The 6,538-nt window shown below is 38.8% G+C and overlaps 1 pseudogene; it reads left to right on the top strand.

Moving 5' to 3' along the window:
- Positions 1-4,684: 4,684 nt before the first annotated feature.
- On the top strand, positions 4,685-5,698 carry LOC118622456 (annotated as a pseudogene).
- The last annotated feature ends 840 nt before the right edge of the window (positions 5,699-6,538 follow it).

Below are 6,538 nucleotides of genomic sequence, written 5' to 3'. Positions count from 1 at the left end.
CACACCCTCGCCAGCATTTGTTGTTTGATGATTTACTGATGGCTGCCATTCTGGCAGGTATGAGGCGATACCTCACAGTTGTTTTAATTTACATCTCTCTGATGATTAGTGACATTGAGCATTTTTCATGTCTCTTGGCCATTTGTATGTCCTCTTTGGAGAGGTGTCTATTCAGGTCCTCTGCCCATTTTTAAATTGGATTCTTTGTTTTTCTAAAAGGATTTCAAACATCGTAACACAAATTATTCTATTAATTTATATTAAGTTAATAAAAGTTGACTTGGTGATAAGATTTCTTAATCTCAAAAATATATGCAGTGTCAGAGACTGGGGGTTCAAGGAGGGTTTCAGGGGTGAGATACCCAGGGGTAAAGAAAGCATGCAAAGCCGACATCAGGAGGGGTCAACAAATGGCAGCAGCATCTTTATTCCCAGCAGCAGGTGATTGTTGCAATTGTCCCTGTGTTGAGCCCCACCCCTTCCACAGCCATGCCAGACTCTGCATTAACATGATGAACTCCATTAGCTCCCCACCTGATAACTCCCTGAGGCCCTTCCTCACACAACTTCAATTTGGCCCGAGGCTCAAGTGACTGAGTCTTACAGGCAGCCAACAGGTGGCAGCAGGTGTTCAGGTATCTTGGGCCTTTTGCTGACCAGCCCCAAGCCTGGTACTGGTGGAAGCTAGCCGTAGTTCTCAGCACAGCTCCTCCCATGAGCATCCAGGCCCAACACAGGCAGCTACCAACTGTGAATTGCATTGTAGCTCCTAATAGACAGCCCCAGGCAGGTCACAGCATATGATATTGATCTGTACCAGAGTCCATCCCAAGAGGTACCAGAACAAAGAAACTTGGTGGCTGGATTCAGACTACACTAGAACTCTAGCCAATTAGCTCCCCAAGAAGCAAACCAAAAGAGAGGTCTCTGCAGGCATCAGAAACTGCTGGGGTGAATCCCACTTCATGGGGTCATTTCCTGCACAGTAGCTTGTACCTTATAGACATGGCCAAGTCTCACAGCCATTATGACTGAGGGTCAATCCCACCCACTAATGTGCCAACAGCAATCAAGGCTCAACTACAACAGGAGGGCCAACACAACCCACACAAGAGACACTCCTGGAGCACCAGGTGAGGAAGACTCACACAGGACACCTGATATATAAAGTCAACCTGCCAAGACTAGGAAATGTAACAGATCTGCCTAATACATAGAAACAAACACAGAGAGGCAGTCAAAATGTGGTAACAAAGAAACCTGTCCCAAATGAAAGAACAAAAGAAATCTCCAGCAAAAGATCTAAATGAAATAAAGTCAAATAAGCTACCAAGTACAGAGTTCAAAACACTGATTATAAGTATGCTCAAGGAACTTAGTAAGAATGTCAACAAAGAGATGGTAAGCATAAAGGACATGGAAACCATAAAAAAGAACCAGTCAGAAATAAAGAATATAATAACTGAAATGAACAATATATTAGATGGAATCAACAGCAGATTAGATGAAACAGAGGACTGAATACATACTTCAGAAGAGAAGGTAGCAGAAAACACCCATTCAGAACAGAAAAAAGAAAAAAATGAATAAAAATAAACTGAGGATAGTTTAAGGGACCTCTGGGCCAATACCAAGCATAATAACATTTGCATCACAAGGGTGTAAGAAGGAGAAGAGAGAGAGCAAGGGATTGAGAAAATATTTGAAGAAATAATGACTGAAAATTTCCCTAATCTGGTGAAGAAATTAGACAGTCCAGGAAGTGCAGAGAGTCCCAGACAAGGTGAACCCAAAGAGGCCCACACCAAGACACATTATAACTAAAATGCCAAAGACAACGAGAGAATCTAAAAGCAGCAAGGCTATCATTTAAAATTAAAAGAAAAATAAAGAGCTTTCCAGAGAAGAAAAATCTAAGGAGCTCAAGACCACCAAACCAGTATTACAAGAAATATTAAAGGGACTTCTTTAAGAAGATGGGAGTGGGGGTGAGGGGGTGGTGGTGGAACATAAATATGAATAATAAATATGTGGCAATAACTGCATACCTATTAATAATCTCTTTAAATGTAAATGGCATAAATACCCCAATCAAATGACATAGAGTAGCTGAATGAGTAAGAAAACAAGTCTCATTTATATGCTGTCTATGCCCTGGCTGGTTTGGCTCAGCAGTTAGAGCGTCGGCCTGCGGTCTGGAGAGACCCGGGTTCGGCTCCCGCTAAGGGCATGTACCTCAGTTGCAGTTTGTCCCCGGCCCTGGTTGGGTCGTGTGGGTGGCAACCACTCAGTGTGTCTCTTTCATGTCGATATTTCTTTCTTTCTCTCTCCCTCCCACTCTATCTGAACAAAATATAAAAAAAAAAAAAATGTCCTCAGGTGAGGATATATGCTGTCTACAAGAGACCCACTTCAGATCGAGACACACATACTGAAAGTAAACTAACAAAAAAAAGATGTTTTATACAAATGCAAATTTTTAAAAAGCTCAAGTAGCAATACTTATATCAGAAAAAAACCAACACTATAAGAGACAAACAAGAGCATTACATAATGATAAAGGGATAAATCCAAAAGAGGATGTAACCCTTGTAAACATTTATGCACCCAACATAGGAGCCTCTAAATATAGGTTGGGGCAAAGGTATGTTTACAGTAGTTCATATGGAAAATGATACACTAATTAATAAATAATGATACAACAATAAACTCTGTGTTTGGATACTCACAACTGTAAATCTACTTTTGCCCTACCCTGTATATAAAGCAAATATTGATGGATATAGAGAGATTTACAGTAATACAGTCATAGTAGAAGAATTTAATACCTCATTGCCATCAATGGATAGATCTTCCAGATAGAAAATCAAGAAGAAAACAGTGGCTTTAAATGACACACTAGATCAGATGGATATAATTGATATTATTTGAACAGTTCACCCCAAAGCAGTATAATAATCATTCTTTTAAAGTGCACATTAAACATTTTCCTGTTAGACCACAAAACAAATCTCAATAAGTTTAAGAAGACTGAAATCATATCAAGCATCTTCTCCCCCAACAATGATATGAAACCAGAAATCAATTACAAGAAGAAAACTGGAAAACACACAAACACATGGAGGCTAAATAGCATGATACTAAACAATGACTGGGTAAACAATGAGATCAAAGACAAAATTAAAATAGAGCTTGAGAGAAATGAAAATAAAAACACAACAGCCCCAAATTTATGGGTCACAGCAAAAGCAGTTCTAAGAGGAAAATTCATAGCAATGAAAACCTACCTCAATAAATAAGAAAAATCTCAAAGAAATGATTTAACCTTACCCCTAAAGAAACCAGAAAAAGAACAACAAAGCTAAAAGTGTGTAGAAGGAAGGAAATAATCAAGATCAAAGCAGAAATAAATGAAATCATCTAAAAAAATACAAAAGATCAATTAAACCAAGAACTGTTTCTTTGAAAAGATAAACAAGATTGATAAACCCTTATCTAGACTCATCAAGATAAAAAGAGAGACCACTCAAGTAAATAAAATTGAAAATAAAAAAGAAGTGACAACTGACAGCACATAAGTATAAAGAATTATAAGCAAATATTATGCATAACTATATGCCAACAAATTAAACAATATGGAAGAAATGAATAAATCCTAGATACACACAATATTCTAAGACTGAATCAAAAAGAAACAGAAAAATCTGAAAAGACCGATTACTACCAATGAAATAGAATCAATAATAATAATTTAAAAAATTCCCAGCAAACATAAGTCCCAGTTGAATGAATGGCTTCACAGGTGAATTTTACCAAATATTCAAAGAAGAATTAACACTTCTACTAAAACTATTTTAAAAAATCCAAGACATAGGGAAGACTCCCAAGATTATTTTAGGAGGTGAACATTGCTCTGATTTCAAAATCAGGCAAAGACATTATAAAAAATAAAGTTACAGCTCAGTATCCCTGTTGCACAGAGATGCAAAAATCCTCAACAAATATTAGCATACCAAATTCAGCAATACATTAAAAAGATCATACATCATGATAAAGTGGGATTTATTTCTAGGATGCAAGGCTGGTACAATATACACAAGTCTGCTGGCTAGACTCTGGTGCTGCCACAGCTCCAGGGCTGCCCACTTAGCCCTTTGGTTCCAGCCTATGGATGGCTACTTACCCACACAGTTCTGATGCCCACATTGTGGCTGGATTGGACAGACAGCACAGGGCCTGGTGGGAAGATCCACTGCTCTGCCCAGATTAATTGACACAGGCAGGGACAGCTGAAACACAGATTTTATTTTGTATTTTGTTTAGGATCAGACCTAGGCCTGTACACTCCAGCCCAAAGGGCCCAAGACCAGCAAGCAGGCCACTATGGTCATCTGTCCTGGTTTTGGGCAGGCTTTTGATGTCCACCTTTACCCTCCACCTTGCCCATTGAGCAGTGTGCACTGAGTGTCACTTTGCTGCAGCTTGTGTTTCCAATAAAAGTTTCTGTGACTTAATAAAAAATAAAGTAAAAAGACATGCCAGGCAGCCATAACAGATGAGGAAGTACCATTCTTGTTTCCCTCTTACAGGTGAAGAAACCAAGACTCAAATTGGCCAAGCCACTTGACTTACATCAAAAAGGAGCAAAGCCAGAACTTAACCCAGATCTGGAGATGACAGGAAAATGGCTACTTGAGATAAAAAGACAGTCACCTGCATGGCCAAGGTGGCTACTGCCAAGAGGATGAGCAAGTTCCTGATGCACTTCACCATCATTGGGGATGATTACCATGCCTGGAACATAAGCTACAAGAAATGGGAGAATGAAGAGGAGGAGGAAGAGGAGGAGCCACACCCTCTTGGGCAAGGAAGGCAGAGCTTCTGACCCAACTATGGCCCCCGCCTCCACACCCAGGGCTCCCCTAGACTTCTGGACCATGTTAAAAGCTCTTTAGCTCCCACAGGTTTCTGGTCATCATCATTTGCCTGGCTGTCTTGATGCCCTCTTGGTGCTGGCCAAGATCATTCTGGACCTGAAGATCATCCAGCCTGATAAGAATAACTATGACCCCAGGGTATTCCACTACAAGAGCACTACCATCTTGACCTTCTTTATTTTGGAGGTTTTCTTTAAAGTATTTGTTTTCCCCTTGGAGTTCTTCCACCACAGATTTAAAATCCTAGGCTCCATCGTCATCATGGTTTCATTTGTCCTCGACATTGTCCTTCTGTTCCAGGAGCATGAATTTGAGACTGTTGGCCTGCTGATTCTGCTTTGGCTGTGGCAGGTGGTTCAGATTATCAAAGGGATAATTATCTTGGTTAAAACATATCCAGAACAGCAACTGTTCAGGTTAAAATAGATGAATATACAATTGGCCACCAAGATCCAAAACCTTGATGCAGCTGCTCTGAGGAGAAACAAGAAGTTTAAAGACTTAACAAGCTATTGAGATAGCATGGACTTCTTGGGAGGAGAACTAGAGGTGTACCTGCTTCACTCCAAAGAGAAGACCCTGCTTCACGGGCTTGTGCTTGTGAAGAAGAACGACAACTGTCCCTCCTGGGGCAATTTTCAGGACAGGTTTGGTTTGATGACTTTGCCTCCCTCTCATTCAGCTTGGATTCTGCAGGGACACAGTCTTTTGGAAGGCTCTATCTCTTCCTTGGTGTGACTGGTAGCTTCCCATCCCATTAACACCTGCACTGAATCACGAATGTATCACGAGCTGTTTTCTCATGTTGAACACTTTACTATTGCTTGAAAATGTACAACAATTACTAGTTGTACATAAAATTTAATCTCATAAAAAGGAAGGCTAAAAATTATGTGATCATATCAATAAATGAAAAATGCATTTGACAAAATTCAGCAATCATTTATGATAAAAACTCTCAGCAAAGTGGGAATAGAGGTAACATACCTCAATATAATAAAGACCATATATGACAAACCCACAGCTAACATTATATTCAGCAGGAAAAGCTAAAAGTATTTTCCTTAAGATCAGGAACAAGACAAGACTGTCCACTTTCACCATTTTATTCAACATAGCATTATAAGTACTAACCACAGAAATCAGACTGAAAAAAGAAATAAAAGGAATCCATATTAGAAAAAAAAATAAGAAAAGCTGTCATTATTTGAAGATAATGTGATTGAAAGAACCCTAAAGTTTCTACCAAAAACCTACCAGGACTAATAAATGAATTCATTAAAGTAGAAGGATACAAAATTAACATTCAAAAATTGGTTTCACCAATAAGGAACTATCAGAAAGAGAAACTAAAAAAAAATCCCATTTACAATTGCATAACTAACATAGAATAACTAAAAATAAATTTAACAAAGGAGGTAAAAGACCTGTACTGAGAAAATTATAAGACACTGAAGAAAAAAATGCAAATGTTTACCATCATCATGGATAGGAAGAATTAACATGGTTAAGATGTTCAAACTATGCAAAGCAATCTGTAGATTCTATGCAATCCCTATTAAAATACCAATGACATTTTTCACAGAACTAGAACAAACAAT

Source organism: Molossus molossus, unplaced genomic scaffold (genome assembly GCF_014108415.1).
Source record: "Molossus molossus isolate mMolMol1 unplaced genomic scaffold, mMolMol1.p scaffold_m16_p_9, whole genome shotgun sequence".
Taxonomy (NCBI): Eukaryota; Metazoa; Chordata; class Mammalia; order Chiroptera; family Molossidae; genus Molossus; species Molossus molossus.
Note: the sequence above shows the minus strand (reverse complement) of the source record. Positions and strands in the feature narration are given on the sequence as shown.